The 19,108-nt window shown below is 37.4% G+C and overlaps 1 long non-coding RNA gene across 1 annotated transcript; it reads right to left on the bottom strand.

The window, feature by feature from the left end:
• Window positions 1-1,302: 1,302 nt before the first annotated feature.
• LOC307164837 lies at window positions 1,303-18,048 on the bottom strand. Its single transcript, XR_013822348.1, has 4 exons — window positions 17,960-18,048; window positions 13,789-13,878; window positions 9,296-9,426; window positions 1,303-2,215 (listed from the first exon to the last, which is right to left on the bottom strand). It is a non-coding gene; the product is annotated as an uncharacterized lncRNA (long non-coding RNA).
• Window positions 18,049-19,108: the final 1,060 nt, after the last annotated feature.

Genomic DNA, 19,108 nt, shown 5'->3' with positions numbered 1-19,108 from the left:
GCAACCGCAATCACCAGAGCCAAATTTAAATGCTGATGATTCAGGAGAGACAGGGTGCGGGCCAGCGAAGAGCCATGCGAGAGGTGATTTAAAACATTGGCCCTAATGAGGCTGACCGCTGGCCGTCTGATCTGAATGTGATGGGGGAAATTAGATGAGGGAAGAGGTCAGTGACGGCGTCGGAAAGGCCACAGCGCAAATGAAACACAAAGGACGACGCTACTGTCAGACGTTCTGTTTACTTCATTTTCAAGAACAAAAACAGTGGCTCCCATCGCCGTATAGATAAAATAATCAATGAGTTTGTAGCTGGTTTGGGAACGTGTTTTGTGAGGATGTGTGTGTGTTTGGGAGTTTTCACCGGCTCGAAGGGTCCAGTTGCGAGGCCACAGCAGGCAAAGAATAGATTGCCTCACTTCTTACTTCACACACTGCATACAGCAGCACGGACACCTCAAACGCTCGCATGGAGAAAAACAACCTGTCATCCTCAATCAAACAAACATATGCCCCCTTTTAGCGGCTTGACTCTCAAAAGTTGCACTGCATTGCTGGACCTAGTGAGTCGACTGCAGTCATGAATCCTAATAACTGACTGATATGGAACACTTCTGCATGATACACAAACTTGAATCGATAATAAAGCTAGCCATTAGTATGCTGATAAGTTAATGTCATAAAATACATAGCACAGAGATGATTTATTCTCCAAATTAATATAAAAACAACAAAGACAGTTGCCTATATTTTAAATATTTGTTTAATGGCATCTTTTTATGAAAGAAGGCATCACCGATATCAATACTGCGACTGATGCCTCTATGAAATCGATTTTTTTCTCTTAATTTTAGCCATTAATTATAGCCATTCAGCATTACAGTATAATTGAAAGCTATGCATTTTTACATTTATTAGGCTTTAACAACTTCTAATTTAAGTGCACTTAAAACAATCTTCACATAAACCCATTGTACTAAATGCCATATTTACATATTCCCTTCAAATTTCAGGACTCAATTTTTTTCTAGTGGCCTAAGTCAGACCAGTTCAGATTTGTATGTGCCCTGTCAAAATGCACAAAAATGATTGTTTCGGGTTTTTTTACCCATGTAACCTAGTAAACAGTGCTTTAAGATTTTCAGGTAGGTCTAACAGGTAGGGTACCGAAATTTAATAAAGTTATCAAACACTTTACAGTCTTCACTGCATAAATTATAATTAAATATAGACTAATCCTTATTAAAGCTACAAAAGTTATTCAGTCAAGAGCAGTGAGTGATTTTCTCTTTTTCTTTTGTTCTTTGATTAACATTAATGACAGACAGTCACAGGTTTATTAGGCTGCTGTCAGTTTAAGACCTGACACACATGACATGGATCTGAACAGTCATTTAAGACTTAATTTAACTCATAAGACTGTGCTTGCAAGGATACTCAACAAAATAATTGTACATAATTTTGTGTGTTTTTGTCCGTTCAAGCGTTATCCGAAACAGCGCTCTGTGCGCACGAGTCGCGTGTGTGTGTGTGTGTCACACAGACAGGAGATTCGCCAGTACTGCACTTTTCTGTCTTATCATGCTTGAATGCATTTAAAGCATTTGCATGAATACAAGTGTGATCAAATATAATGTGACGCTAGCCAAAGAATGATGTGAAAAAATGGATGCTGGATTAAATGGATGCAATGGATTAAATATTTTCAATGCGTTAAGGTGAAAAAATTATTCGTGTGCGTTGACGAATGTGTTGAAATGTGAAATTTGAATGAGAGTGGAATGTCAAAACACACTGTAGTCCAAACATATGAGGAAGTCTAGTGAAAAATCAAGCCCTCAGCCAAATCCATTAGGAGCAGTTCAACCATATCGTCTCAAACACCAGATGAGAGAGAGAAGAGCCTAGAATCTAACACAGGGCTTCAGAATGATGGAAAGTACCTGATCCCTGGCATTGTGATTGACAGCTACTGACCACCACTCAACTGGCCTCGACGTCTTCACACCGCTGAGCGCAGCGGGGGCCGCCGAGTCTCGGGGAGCCGTGCAATCAACTGGGCCTTACAGAGATAAACAATGCTCACGAATGAGAGCTCCACACCAAAGGCACGTATCGCACAGTTCCATCACGCGGTCTAGCAGGGTTCACTGACTCCACTGTTTCAGAAATTGCAGGATGGATTCAAACAGAGGTGTGGACTTCATTGTTCTGCCGGCTGGTAAAAGTGAAGATGGAAAGCCAGATTCCCGCAATCCTCAGGCCTGGGGTTTTTAAAAGAGGAAAAAGTTGCATTATTTACAGTGAGAATCGACTTAAAATGTTTTTATTCATGAATTTAGATGGTGAATGTGATGGATAGAAAAGTTTTCAAATCACACACAGTATAGAAACTACTTTTATGTACTTTTTTGAATTGAGAAAACTAATTTTCCTTGATGTTTTGACATGTAAGAGGTCACTGTACTATAAAAACATCCTGTAAGTTTCAGAACTCAAAACTTCCTTGTTAGTCCAAAACCAGCTTTTATTGAAACCAATCTCCGAAAATGACTCAGATTTGGTCACATTATGACGTAATAGTGCGATGAAAGATCAACGCCTACTTCTACATCATCACGTCTTTAGCCCCGCCCACTGGAGCGTCAGTGAGATGAGAAGAGAGATACAGGATCACTGGACTAACAATAACATTACCTTCCAAAGGATCCGAATGCTAGGAAAGTGCTTATTTATTTTCATCTATGTGAATGTCTCAGTAGAGCATTATTTGTTTGTTCGGTGCATTTCACTGTGGATTCTTTGGTAAGTCAGTCGTAATTACATTTCAGTGCAGGTATGGTATGGTATGGATAGATATGGACTGACAGTAAGAAACCGTGTTAATGTACAGTCAGACATTCCTTGTCTCAAAATCGTTTATTGCTGTTTACGCATCAGTGACTAAACGATCAACTTCACATTGTTTCTCTTAGTAGAATGTAAAAATAATCTGTTATTTAAATTATACATAGAAAGCGATCAAAGAACGCTCCCTTTACAGTATATTCGCTGGAGCTGTCAATCACACAGCGCGAGTTTATCAGTGACTGAGTTCTGGACTCTCGCCATTATAATAAATGATGCTGTCTACACTGCACAATCAATCTCTTATTTACATCGTGTTTGCACTGTTCGTTATGATGAAAGCATTCGTGAGAGTGCAGAAATCGAGTTGAAATGACGAGATCATTGCATTCAAACACTCAACAGACATGTCTGTCATCATCGGCTAAAACGCAGCAACCTTTGCGACAGGAGTAGAACTAAATATAATGCTATAATCCACACTTTTCATGATTAGTTCATCTCCACATCTAATATATCAAAAAGATAATAATAGTTTTTGAGAGAGTTCCACTTGTAACACTTATTTCATATGCAAAGATGTCAGCCAATCACAGCAGTGGGCGTTTCTCACAGCAGACACGCCCCTTTAAACAGAGCGTTCAAATCAGAGGGGTAAAATCAGGGTACAAAATAGCCTTTTATTTCTAAATTATGACAATTTTTGATGTAAAAACCATACTAACATTATAAATCCACTCTAGGCAACATTGTAAAATAATACAAAAAATCCGTTTGTAACCCCTCAAGTAAATATATACAGATATATATAATATATATAGATAGATATAGGGGGGAAGCGTGCTGAAATGTATTGAATGTGAACTTATACCAACAGTTTCAGAGATACTGTAAAGGCTTAAATCTAGTCCAGAGAGAGTAATATGCATGTTTGAGCTGTTTTAACTGAAAGCAACTTGCACTGACATCTTAAAATATGTCAGTGTCATTGTTTTGTGTCAAGATGCACACCAGTAATGTTTTTTTTTTAATGGCATGTTTATAAAAGCTACTTAAATGTCCTAATTGAACTAAGGCCTAATCCTGGCTTAATCTAAACCCTGTCTGTGAAACCAGGCCATAGTGTACTTCAAATCTTAAAACTATTTTTCAAAGAACTGTACTTGCAGAAATAAAATATTTTAATATTTTAAATCATGTTTTAATAATAAATAATAAAAATATAATAAAAATAAATAGGCGTGCTTTAAAGAAGTACACTTATTTTGATGTATAATTTTTAACTTTAGTGTGTTATTTGATAACATTTAAAGCTGATATATAATAAACGGCAGCCTAAAAATTACACACGAGTAATTGCAAATATATTTAAATACAGGACATCAATAGAAGTGACATTAAAGGGATAGTTCACTTTGAAATTAAATTTTAAATCCAAGATGTAGGTGTCTTTTTTTCCGCAGTAGTTTCAATTTTGATATTTTTAGGTCAAACCGTTCTTGTCTGTCAGTCATTTCATGCAGGTCTGTGGTCACTGTCTCAAAGAGCATGCACAGAGAAGTCCAAATTAAAACAATTCCCCATCGTCCAAATTAAACAATTCCCCATCGTAAGTACACATTGATGGCCTAAGACACGAAACGAGCGGTTTGTGTGAGAAAACGAACAGTATTTATATCGTTTTTACCTCTTATACACAGCCACGTCCAAGTGATCTGAGGGCGCGGGCGCATCCTGGTGTGTGACGTGTATGCAGACTGGTGCATAGATATATATACACTAGATGTCGCCTTAAAGACATTCGTTCCAATGAACTGCCGTAGCCAAGGCGACATCTAGTGTATATATCTATGCACCAGTCTGCATACACGTCACACACCAGGATGCGCGCGCCCTCAGATCACTTGGACGTGGCTGTGTATAAGAGGTAAAAACGATATAAATACTGTTCGTTTTCTGACACAAACCGCTCGTTTCGTGTCTTAGGCCATCAATGTGTACTTACGATGGGGAATTGTTTAATTTGGACGATGGGAAATTGTTTTAATTTGGACTCTGTGCATGCTCTATGAGACAGTGACCACAGACCTGCATTAAATGACTGACAGACAAGAACGGTTTGACCTAAAAATATCAAAATTTAAACTACTGCGGAAAAAAAGACACCTACATCTTGGATGCCCTTGAGGTAAGCTAAAACATACCAAAATTTAATTTCAAAGTGAACTATCCCTTTAAAGTATATATCAATACGTTCAGTCAGTACACTTCAACCATATTTATATTTAACACAATATGGTAATTATGAAATTACATATGAAATTGCAAAAGCACTAACTGAACAAATTGAATTTAATATAAATTTAAACAATAATACATTTTCATTTAATTGTAAATAACACGCAGTTTTAAGTGTCTGAAAACATTACATTCAGTTCGCACTTAAGTATATTATTTCCATGATAAGAATTCTTTTTGAAAGTATGCTAAAGGGTATATGCATTCGTTTTAATGCTGTAAAAAGTTTGCACAACGCACACGTACACAACACAGCACTGAACAAAGCCCTAACCCGAGTGATGACAGATACTAGCCAGCTTTAGATAGTTTCTATCTTAACACATTGTGCCACATCCCAACATACATTCTCATTAAGTGACATATAGGAGGATAGCAAAACTCAGTGTCATTTGTCCTTGTCCTTCATTAGCATACCAAAAATAGTATTCACAAGCTCAAAACAAACAGTTAAATAAATAAAGAAGCCTCGTATAATGCAGGTTATGTAAGTGTCATCTTTATCTGGTAAACATTCCCACGAGCAATGCAAAGAAGCACCCAAGAGCATTTACATCCCTAATTTACCCATCCATTAAAGAGACGGATGCTTTGATACTATTGCCGTGTTTATCGGCAGTCTCGCGGGATTCATTAGGTCCAACGTTCCCTTCAGAACGTAATCTATTGCTTAATTAAACTTCCCAAATATGAAATTTGAACCCATGAATAAGAAGAGAAGTTATTGCTTTGTTGTTCCCTCATTTGCACAATATTTTAATGAACACAAACTCCAGATATATTACCATTTGCATGTAAATAAAGCTTTTCCTCAAGCACTTAAGGGCTTTGATTTGACTGTGGCAGGCCGTAAGTCATCATTTTTTTCTGCTTGATGAATTTCTGAAGGATACGAAGTGAAGCTCATTGACTGCGTTGGGAAATTTCACAGCTAGTGGCTCCATCGCACATCATTGCAAAGTGTGAAATTTTAATCAGAGATGTTGTGAAGAAACAAGGATCGTCTGACGACCATAATTAATGACTTCTGTCATAGAGATTACGCTGGCACATTTGAATGCAGGACTGTTTTAAAGAGCAAGAGAAAACGCATTAACTAAATTGTATAGCATGAAGCGCTTCTGAATTAGAGACGTTGTCACTCTGTGTACGCGTCCATACTCTCTTTTGCACTGGACGCCGTTCGTTTGCGTTTAATTGAACAGCGATTCCCGAAGCGCACCCGCCTCTTGTTTAGCCGTGCATTAATTTCACGCGTGGCTTATTGATGCGTGATATTCTCAGAATGATTGGAAACATGAAGCTTTAACATTCAGTAAGTTTGTCTGCATACTGCAGATGTGCATAACTATAACAATAAATATGTCACATGCATGTGCATATTACTCCCATTATAAACAGTGTAGGCTACTATATGGACAGAATAGTGATATGCATACATTATTTATCTTTGCTGATATACATGTATATATATATATATATATATATATATATATATATATATATATCAGCAAAGATAAATAATGCATATATATATATATATATATATATATATATATATATATATATATATATATATACACACATACATACATACATATATATATATATATATATATATTTATATATGTATTATATAAACCCTATTGTATATACTATCTATCTATCTATCTATCTATCTATCTATCTGTCTGATACTGAATATTCCCAATATATGAGTTTATGCAAAATTATTTATGCAACAATGAAAACATTGTCTTTCAACTTTAAAAATGCCATTGTTTTGGGCAAGTTTCATACGTATTTGAGAATCGATTTAAATTGTCCATGTCAATTAATCAATTCAAAACTGATTCAATGGTTAGCTTGTGTCATCACTTAAAAATTTTCACAGAAAGCCTTGTGTGGCATAAAAAAAAAACAGATCTTTGCATATCGGGTGCAAATATCTTTATACTTTCAAATTCATTCAGGAAAGAAAAAAAGTATTTTATTTTCCATAAATATTTATATTACTATAATAATTTTTAAGATTATTATTAATAACATATATGCACATATACATTGTTTTTATATTTATAGTTTTTTATATTTCAAGTTTCTGAGAAAGTTTTATAATAAAAAACACCCTTTTAAGCCATTTCACAGCCAATTTCAAGATATACGTATCTAAAATGACTGAGATATAATTTTTCTCTGCTATATCGCCCAGCCCTTCTAACCAACATGGTCATTTAGTGTATTATTCAGACCCGAGCTGTTGTTGTTTATCGCCTGTGCATTTCGAGAGCCATTTATTTCTCAGACCTCACCAGCTCATTAACATGCAAATAGCGCATATGTTTTCATTTTCCAGCACAGTAATCTGGTGCTGTTTATCCAATCACCAACTTTTATTTTACTAGCCAGCGCTGGAGAGCGAGAGAAAGAGAGATTGTGCTTCGAAGCATGCACGCATTTTGAAGTGGCCACTAATCACAGATTGCAAACTCGAGTGTAGTCTGGAAGTGCCTGGCCCCCATTATGGCGCGCCGCTGCCCTCTCCGAGCCCTGAGTTGTGTTTCTGGCCCTGGGCTGACCTGTGGGCTAATTCTGGCAATCAATATTTTAAGTGCTTCCTGATTCACTTCTATCACATCCTGTGGCACAGATTTTGAAATGTGATTAAATTAGTAGTCTGAGAATCATTGCAGAAAGTAAAATTTGTAAAAACAGACTGATTACTGATTGTTAATTGCTAAGTGTCTTAATCTCAAGCGAAATGTGGAAAGTGTATTCCAGAATACTTCACCGTTATGAATATCATTGCTATGATAAAAAAAGGAGAAAAACAATAATAATAACTAGGCGCCGGGTGCCCTCACTGATTTGTGTTTAAAAGGTTATAATCAAATGCTGCTTTGCTCGGACCAAAGCTCTGAGATGTTCTCACTCGTCTTGGAAACCTTTTTAGTTACCATAAGGAAAATCACTTCAATAAAGAGCTAATAGTTGCCTTTATTCTATGAGAAAATGCTGCAGTTGATGTAGATGGTTGAAAAAACAGACTTTTTTGCAATTATGCACTGATTTATTTATTTATTTTGGGGGAGAAATCTACAAAATTCTGCAGAATGAGTGCTATCATCTTACTGGTCGCAGAAAGCACACTCTAATTAGTCCAATATTTAATAAATATACATGTCAATCTCACTGTAAAATGATTTATTGATTTAACTAGTAAGTAACCTTGCCTTAAAATTTTGCGAGAGAGAGAGAGAGAGAGAGAGAGAGAGATTTGTTTTTTTGCATTAACTCAAACTTTTTTTTTCAATGAACTCAAAATTAAGGCACCCAGGTTACTCACTTTTTAAAGGGATAGTTCACCCAAAAATGAAAATTCTGTCATTAATTACTCTAAGTTTAATTAACTAATTAAGACATTCGTTCCTCATCGGAACTCAAATGAAGATCTTTTTGATGAAATCTGTGTGATTTCTGTCCCTCCATTGATAGCTATACAACTGACACTTTCAATCTCCAACGCCTTGCTCTCACATCAACATAACACACATGTGTCGTGGTGCTACCGTGAAGGAGCATTGCAGATTAATATTTTGTAAATAAAGTAGTGTACAAATAAAGTCTTTATAAAATTGAGGTTAAACCACTGGAGTCACACATGGATTACTTTAATGATGTCTTTACTACATTTTTGGGGCTTGAAAGAGGTAGTTGCGTAGCTGTCAATGGAGGGACAGAAATCTCTCAGATTTTATTATGAACGAAAGTCTTACAGGTTTGGACCGACATGATGGTGAGTAATTAATGACAGAATTTTCATTTATGGGTGAACTATCCCTTTAAGTTAAACCAATAATTTTTTTTTTTCAGTGATGTAGAGCTTTTCTGTGGTGCAGATTCTGTGTGGGCCCAGTTGTAACCATTAAGGATCTAGTCAGCAAATGCAAAGGCTGCAGGTTCAATTCCATGTAGAAGTGACCCACAATGTAAATGGGTTTCCTATGAGCAAAGTCCAGTTCTCCCACCATCATCCCCTTCCAGCAAGGCACTTAACCCCAGGTTGCCCTTGGGGGTATTTCCTAGAAAAATCCCTTAGAATTTCTTTGTGGCGAAAAGGTGTCTGCTAAATACTAGCCTTATGCACACTTACGGCAAAACGTCTGGTCCATATCGCAGCTTTTTCTGGCCAAGCATCGTCCACTTGGATGAGAGGAGATTTGTGCACGCCGTTTAGGGAAATACCAATCATTCATGCAACTGTACATCAGTGGTCGGCCACTACTGGATGAAAACAAATACAGTGATAATGAGAAACATATGTATGTATATTCAAAAATAAGAAGTGCTGATTATTCCACAAACATAATGCAAAAAAAATTCACAATATACAGTCCTACTCATGGATAATGAGTTTAATTTCTACTAAAAGTCTTAAATAAAACTCTGAAAACTTTTCATAGATTTGATGCCACTAACCACTAATCCAGTGATTAGTTCTTCCTTATAACTACAAGGAGGAACAAGAACAGGTGTGACGCTTTAGTTTTAACAGTGAAAGAGTGCGTGGTAAGATGATAGTTAAATGTTTAATATTTGACAACTGTTTTATGATAGAAATGTTAAACGACCGACAGTAATATCCATTCCTTTTTTTTCCCATTCTGAATTGAAAATACGCTATTATTTACATGATTCGTGTAACTCATAACCAAATTTAACGAGACAAGACACGTTTCAAACTACTGACATATTAGACATACAAATAAGCGTGAATGTGTGCATATTTTAAAATTAAATATGATTTACTTCATAACTACAATTAGACCTACGTAGAACTTCTTTTACCATTCTTATTTCTTTTTCTTTATTCCCTTAAATCACTTTTGATCCTTTAATTATTAAATTCCTTTAAATAAAAAGGCCAATTCAAGACATGGATAAGGCCTTGGTTGTCTGGCTAGAACATTTAAAATGATAAAAATGCAATGGTAATGCATTACCTTAATAGAGGCCATCTACTTATATTGTATGTAAGCTTTGGATAAGCATTAAAATGTGATGCTTTTATCAGTGCAATCTATTCCCAAAGGACATGTTGATTATTGGTGCTCTGATGTTTTTGAAAAAAGCTAAACATTTATGGTACACATAGAATTTGACATGCATGTCATTTCCTGATGAGCTTACTTTTCAACTAATTCTTTAATAGACTCCCTGACCACAAAATTACCCAAAGTGCTCACTCCCATCCTAAACCATAAACCGAACAGCAGAACTACAACATGTTCCTGGAGTTTCACCACGTACAACAACTTTCTGATCCCGGAACAACATTCCAATCAATCAATCAATCAATCAGATTTAAAGGGATGGTTCAGAGTAAAATCAACCTAGGGTCCTTTGCACCATGACATCGAGCCAAACACCCCCCCCCCCCCCCCCAGAAGCCTTTTTTCCCTTGGTTGAACATTATTAAAGTTAGAGCTTATTTAGAGAAATCAGCCGGATGGCTTAGTGCAGGCGCTAATGGATCCAAGGATGTATCTCGTAAATTACCCCACTAAGCGATGCATAAGTAAGGATGTAGTGTAACGATGCCCAGTTCCAGGAATGCACTAATATTTTGTTGGTAGTACCAGTTTGCAACAATTATTAGTTAACAAAAGTTTGTTAACACTTCGGAAAAAAATAATAATTCGTCGTTACACTACATCCTTATGCATCGCTTTCTGCTAGGACTTTTACGGGCTTTTCCCAAACCACTGAAGTGACGTCGACGTCCGGGTTAGCGGTAGCATGAGCCGTCAGGCAAGTGTTATTTAAATAAACTCCTGATGTACTTACAAACTTTCCAATGCCTCGTTTTATGAGTACAGAACCTATTTGTACAACTGTAGAAGTTTGGTACCATTCTGGGCATTATTAGTGGGGTCATTTACGAGATACATCCTTGGATCCATTAGCGCCTGCACTAAATCATTCGGCTGATATCTCTAAATAAGCTCTAACTTTAATAATGTTCAACCAAGGGGAAAAAGGCTTCTGGGGGGGGTGTTTGGCTCGAGGTCATGGTGCAAAGGACCCTAGGTTGATTTTACTCCGAACCATCCCTTTAAGTTTACAGTATATGTCAAAGTTTATGCTTACAGCCAGGGTTAGGTGCATCTACATCAATGTTATTCACATTTCCTCCTATTTTAGGGATAAGTTATGGTTAGGGTTGGGGGTAGAGAATGGGATATGTTTTTCTCACTGGGCAAATTCATGACGACCAAATTCAAAGACACTAAAGCAGCACGTCTGGCAGTTTCTCAGACTCTGGGATTTGCGGCTTTAACCAAGAAGTTGACATATTCTCCATTCACAGCTGCCACCGTAGCACTGGCAGAACGTTGATTCGCCCGCCGACTCTGGCAACGTTCCCAACACTCACCAGTGGCATGTTGCCGTTCTCTAGCGGGTTTGTTTCACAAGCCGCCTAATCAATTGGAAGGCAGCCCTTTAGAACGGAGCCTGGCACGCGGATACATTCCCCCATTGTGTTGTCTGCGGCGAACACAAATAACACGCGTCACTCGCTGTCTTGAAACAGGAGGGACATTAAACAAATTGTACATTATTGTGCGGCGCCGCGCGAAGGGCAGCATGCTCTTTGTGTTTGTCATACAGTAGAGCGCGTGAATGAGCACGTTTATTTGTGTCCGTGCTAAAATGCTGCCAGGTGGGAACCCCATTGTGTTTGGCTGACAAGTGGTGTTAATGAAATCACAGACGCCTGTCCGGCAAATAACAGGAAAAGCGCCAGAGAGACGCTTTTACACCGAGACACAGTGTGCCGAGGCTGATACTAATTTACTCCACACAGAGACGAGAGGGAGAGAGACACAGTTTATGGGACTAAAGCCATTCATTACCCCTCTGATATCGGCCCGGAGGATGTAAATGACTGATTCTTTTCTCCGCGGTAGAACTGTAGATAAGCAGGAGGACTGATAGGCCATCACAGACACAACAACAGCGGCCCCGGGATGTTCACACGTCCTCGCAGACAAATTAAGGCCGCAACGGTGCTGCGCGTCATCGTCTGAAGCATGTCAAGAGATTCATCACTGCCTGCATTACAGAGGGAAAGCGCACACTTATTCACACATACTCTGAGGAGGGTTAATAATGTTTGGGGGCCCCAAAGTTTCAGATTTTTGGCCCCGCACGCTGTAAAAAATCTCCCTGATTCAACTTAAATGGTTAGCCACAACGGATGTGAAAGTTGATTATATGTAAATAAAAGCCTAAATTCAATCTGTTCATCATAAAGCGATCGAGTCTCTTCAGAAAATTTGGACTAAACCGCTCAATGCATATGAATTAATTTTACGATGAATTTTTTGAAGCATCAAAGTGGTAGTTGCGTAGCTGTCAATGGAGAGACAGAAATCTCTCAGATTTCATTAAAAAGATCTTCATTTGTGTTCTGAAGATGAACGAAGGTTATTAATGACAGAATTTTCATTTTTGGGTGAACTAACCCTTTACGTTACGCAACTTGCTTCCTTAATTTTTTAACTATAATCAAATTGGCAAGTTATTTCAACTCATATTTTAAAATTTTGCCTGTTTGAATCTTGTATAACTTCAAAAGTGGTGTTGAAATTTGGTTAAATTATTTTGATGGGCTAAAGTAATGGAAAAACATTGCCATGACTTATTGATCATATAATTTTTTACACTGACACTAAGAAAAGTCCATAAAAATGCATATACCATCTATGAAATGTGCATTTTGTGGACCATAAATACATTAATTGTTAGATGTAAGAAATGCAAGAAACTTGTGCACGAAACTGCTGACTTTACAACTCCACCGATACTATGCAACTGACCTTTGTCTTTCTGTCTCTTCATTAAAGGGATAGTTCGCCACAAAAATGAACATTTTGTCATTACTTACTCTTCAAAATATCATCTTTTGTGTTCAACAGAAGAAAGAAACGCATACAGGTTTGGAACAACATGAGAAAATGATGACAATTAAAATTTTTGGGTGAACTATGCCTTTAAAGTTTAACTACATTTTGTCATGAAATGTTGCATTTTGTATTATGCAATTCATTCAGTCTACAAAATGACTCAGGTTAACAACACCCCTGCACTTCCTGCTCATGTGAGTGAGAGCTCTGTCCATGGTGCTGATTTGAGTCACACAAACACTGTCTTATACTAGCTAAAGTGAAGCAAGTTTGACCTCCAGGGTTAACAAAGACTGTCTGCGCTGTGCAGCCATGATCAGGTCCGCTCCGGCCCTTGCATTGTAATGGCCCAAAGTCCCGTCTCCACACCTTTGCTAATTGCTGGCGGTCGACACACACGTCGTGTGCTGAGCTGTGCCTCTGCTGGTGGGCTGAACACTTCTGGCCCTTAACGAGGGGTTTGGGCCTCTGTGTCCGAAAACAGCAGTAATGGGGGATGTGGACAGAGCGGCATGGAGAAACAGCATTAATTGGCACGAGTGTTTCCTGCTTCTCTTGCAGCATTAAGATCACTGGGATTCTTCTGTGTTTCATAATACCTCTAAAGGCGTCGTTTATTAGCCGGGACACATTCTCTTATTAGATCACTTGTTCTGCCATCCAGAATCAAGCTTACCTTCACTCCAATTAGAGGCTGATGGAAGGCAGGTTTCGTCTCTTGTCAATCTCCCTCCCTCTCACTGCCATTTTCTCTTGTTTTTTCTTTCTGTGAGAACAGATAGATATAGGTATGTATGACGAGGGTTTTACTTGGTTTTGTTTAGGCATTATTTTATTTTCATGACAATTAACACATCTTCCCCTAAATTCACATTACAGTACTGCCATTCAAACGATTCTTTAATGGTTTTGAAAAAGCTGCATTTAATTTGATCTAACATACTGTAAACAGTGAACAATTTATAATAATTATTATTTATTTTAATATATTTTAAAACGTAATTTATTCCTGAATTTTCAGCATCATTACTCATCATTTTTTCCCATTACTTTTGTACATTTGAAGAGTTCAGATGCAAAAGCCTCTAAGCGCCATCTGAAAATTTCTTCTAGAATGGTCATTTTTATCAAGCTCGTATATTTAAGTTCAGTAATTTCACTTAAATGACAATTAATAGGTAATTTTCATTGCCATTTAAGTGAAATTACTGAACTTAAATATACGAGCTTGATAAAAATGATCATTCTAGAAGAAAATTTCATTCTAGAAACGTGAAAATCTTAGAAATCTGTCATGAAAATAATGTTACAAAGCAAAACAATATGCTTTTGGTTTAAAATATAAGAAGAACATGTTCTAGACCAGTTTCATGAGATTTTCCTGTAAAATCGTGAAGAAAAAACGGTAACACTTTACAAAATAAAGCTTGATAGTTAACATTAGTTAACATGAACTAACAATGAACTGCAAGTATACAGCATTTATTAATCTTTGTCAATGTTCATTGCAACATTTACTAACACTTTATTAAAATCTAGTTAACATTAGTTAATACATTAATGTTAACTAATGAGCCTTATTATAAAGTGTTACCGTGTTAGCTGGTTTAAAGCAAAGCTGCTCTGAAAGGCAGCAAAGAAAATCCTTCCCAGCACAAGCACGGATTCTCCAGCGTGGAAATCAAACACCTGACGGCTGAAATTAAGGTCTTTCATAGCCTGGCTTTATATGAAATCCATTTATTTGTGGCTTTCAGTGTAAAGTTACCATTGACCACACGGCAGGTCACCTTTGCAACATCTTCATTTGTCCTAAACATCTCCCAGAATTCTTTGCAGGTCTCCTCACAGACCACTATTAGAGGACACACAACATTGCACACCCTGCAATAACGTTTGGATGTAAGAAAATAACAACGTCACAAACAACAAAGTTCATAAGCAGCCCAGATGTCGTCACATATTACCAACAGATGATGTTTCTGAGCATTTCATGAGTCCTGTCATCTAATGAATGTCATATACTTGAGCTTCTTTAATGGGATCTGATCCCGTGTGAATATATACGGCACATGTACAGTCATGGTCAGCCGGCTCAGCTATAAATCAACCTCAATGTTCTTTTATAGCGATTTGATTGGCATAATACTGTCTGCTTCCCAGATTCCTGGAGTCCATCTCGCACAGTGAAACAGTAATTACGGGATGTGGATCCAGCACAAACAGAAAAAGGTCTGTTCCCTCTGCCTTATTGGACAAATTTGCTCATATTGCCTTAAATAAATGAGCAAATCAATTCAGTGACTGGCTCTGAACTGGAGCAGTGCACACACACACACACTGTTATTAGCACTTTGGAGGCGCTGAAAGTTCATGAGCAAAGCCAGCTAACATTAATCAACCCACTGCAGAGACTGAGGAGATCAGTGTGTGTGTGTGTGTGTGTGTGTGTGTGTGTGTGTGTGTGTGTGTGTGTGTGTGTGTGTGTGTGTGTGTGTGTGTGTGTGTGTGTTTCTGAAAGCAGATGGAAGTGCAGGTGTGCATCAAAAATAAATCAAAAATGCCTTTTAAATTCCTGAATTTGAATTGCATTTGAATTGATTTAGGAAACAGGTTGCAGACATGCAATTCAAATTTGAACTGAAGGAAGTTTTAGAAGCAATGCATTACAATATTGTGTTACAGCCTAAAAAAAAAAAGTTACTTTTTATGGAACGTAATGTTGCACTACTTTTGCATTACTTTTTCTAACCTGGGCCAGGCTTGCTTGTTTGCTTTTATTAACAAAAAGAGTTATATTTTTGGCAAATTAAAGGCTATCACAGGCCTTTTCACACTGAAAGTGAAATGAATAAGCCTCAGGCTGAAGGAAATGCAAATTCACGCCTGTAAAGTAGAGAGCACAGCTCAAACAAACCTTTCAGCTGCGCTGCCATTCTGGATTCCAGAAGAATAGGATGCAGGAGAAGAAAGTTCAACACTCTTACTTCAGTAATAAAAACTAAATATGAAACACAAATGGGATGTTTATCTAAAGTCCTTTTTGCTTATTAATGGTTGTATTGGATCATTGAGGGTCGGCAGCAAATACATTGTTTAATAAAGTGAGATTAAATGCATAAAGTATATTTGTGTAATTTAATGAATTATAATTATTGCAGGTTTGTGTAATATTTTGATTTAGTTAGCATTTTACTGTTTTTACTTACAGAGTATTTGTAAATGAGTAAACAGAGTAAATGCTCAAATTTACCCTTGAACTACAATAACTATCGTGTTCACACAGTGCACACAACGCCTCTGCACTTACTCCTGATTTCTCTCAACAGGAGGACAGGAGAGCTGTCAGTCGATACATGGAAAAACAAAGTCACTTGCATTACTTATTTGAAAAAGCAACTCAGATAATTTGTTGTTAATTTAAAAGTAGTGTCAGTAACTTTTACTAGTTACTTGAAAAAAGCAATCTGATACACGTCATTATTCCAGTCTTCAGTGTCACATGATCCTTCAGAAATCAAGACACATTTCTTATAATTATTAATGTTGAAAACAGCTGTTAATTTTTTTTTGGAAAACGCGAAACGGTAATACATTTTTTAGGATTCTTTGAAGAATATAAAATTCAAAAGAACAGCATTTGTTTAAATTTCTTTTTAAGATTGTAACATTTTAAATGTCTTTACCATCAAGTTTGATTAATATAATGCATTTGTATGGGAAAATTCTGACTATTGAACTTAATCCGGCAGTCTATATAACTATATACTACTGTATGTCTAATCAGATGAGAAAAAAATTATTCTAATATATCAGAGAATAAACAGGCATAATTACTCAAAATTATTCATGTAATAACTTACAAATTGTTGCAAAACAGTCCTGTTGTGCAACTTGAATATATTTGAATTACAATTTAGTGAATTTCTCTTCCTGTCATTCCAATTCAATTCAAATTCACTCTGAGCTGATTCTTCCTTTCTGAATCTGGCCAATTATGTACGTGTTAGTTTGTGTGTGTGCATGTGTGTGTGTGTGCATGTGTGTGTGTGTGTGTACGTGTGTGTGTATGTGTGTGTGTGTGTGTGTGTGTGTGTATGTGTGTGCGTGTTTTTCTATCCCGGTGGGGACTTCAACCTGAATGCACACAGACTCATGGGGACTCGTGTCAATGTGGGGACTCTAAATTGAGGACCCTGTGAGGAAAAAAGCTTATAAATCATATAGAATGTTTTTTTTTTTGTTTTTTTTTTGTGAAAATGTAAAAATGCAAAAAGTTGGGTGATGGGTAGGTTTAGGGATAGGGTTAGTGTAATGGTAGAGAATATACAGTATGTACAGTATAAAAACTATTAAGTCTATGGAGAGTCCCCACAAAGATAGTGAACCAGACTGTGTGTGTGTGTGTGTGTGTGTGTGTGTGTGTGTGTGTGTGTGTGTGTGTGTGTGTGTGTGTGTGTGTGTGTGTGTGTGGGAAGAGCCTATAGTGTGTGCCTGTGAAGCAGATGGAAAGGCAGGTGTCACGTGAATTGTGTATGTGTCAGGCCGAGGAAAAAGACAGGAATGAAATAAAGAGGAAAGGAGAGAGAACGGGGGAAGAATAGATAGACTGATGGAGCCCCAGGAGTGCGCTGTGGTCCGACTCTCACCCTGCTCGCGGGCACGCTGTTCTCACCAGACATTATTTACCAGCGGCCCCTACAGCAGACAACCAATGAGGAGAGAGAGAGAGAGAGAGAGAGAGAGAGAGAGAGAGAGAGAGAGAGAGAGAGAGAGAGAGAGAGAGAGAGAGAGAGAGAGAGAGAGAGAGAGAGAGAGATGGTGGTCATGCGCTCATGTTTACTCACAGCTTTGGATGATGGACTCCATCAGAAAAGCTTCACGTCCAAATTGGCTCAAAGCTTCTTTCACTGTAAACTCCTCTGATGAGACAAGACAAGACATGAGAGGAGATGAGAAATGCTTGGAGAAGGGAAAATAAGGAAAGTAGCAGCTATGAGATCAGATGAGATGAGATGAGATTGAAGAGAGAAGAGAGAAGAGAAGGAAGGAGAGAATGAGAGTGAAAGGAGGAAAAATTGGGAAGAGGAGAGCAGATATGAGAAAAACATTAGAAGAGAAATGCGAGTAGAGGAGCAAAGAGGGATTATGAGAGGACAAAATGAGAGTAGAAAAGTGGAGAGGAGATACGATGACGTGAGATGAGAAAAGAGGAGAGAAGAAAATGAGAACAGCATAGAGAGGAAGAAAAACTGAGGATATGATAAATTATAGGATATATATATATATATATATATATATATATATACATATATATATATATATTATATATATATATATGCGTTTTATTTTTATCCATTACTTAGCACCTTTATTGTAATATTTTATATATATATATATATATATATATATATATATATATATATATATATATATATAATTTTTTATTCATTACATAGCAATTTAATTAAACATGATACAACTGTATTATTGTCAGTTGTTATTGTAATATTGTATATTTGTATATTGTATGTCATTACTGGTTTTGTGTACACTGTATGTAAACCCAATCATGTCAATGAAGTACTTAACTGAACTGAGAAGAGATATAAAGAGATGAGACAAGGAGGACAGTGTAGTTTCTCTGTTGTTAATCGCCTGACGCTCCTCGTCTCGTGTCGGTCTCAGTTCTGAGACGCAGACGGACGGACGGAGGGTGTTGAGAGGTAAAAGAGGAGAGAGAGAGAGAGAGAGAGAGAGCTAATGACCAGCTCTTATGCATCAGTGCTCGTACTAATGAGCTTCCAGGGAGAGAGAAAGAGAAAGAGCACGAGCCTGAGGATGTGAAGGTCTGGCCGTCTCTCCCCCACCGAGATCTCTCTGCCTTCTCACTCTCAGGGAACCCCGACTCCAGCCGCTAATGAGAGAGAGACAGAGACGGAGAGAGAGAGAGAGACAGGACAAGAGGATGACGGGGGGGTCGGCCACATTCCTCC

The sequence above is a fragment of the Squalius cephalus genome (assembly GCF_949319135.1).
Source record: "Squalius cephalus genome assembly, chromosome: 9".
NCBI classification, from domain to species: Eukaryota; Metazoa; Chordata; class Actinopteri; order Cypriniformes; family Leuciscidae; genus Squalius; species Squalius cephalus.
Note: the sequence above shows the minus strand (reverse complement) of the source record. Positions and strands in the feature narration are given on the sequence as shown.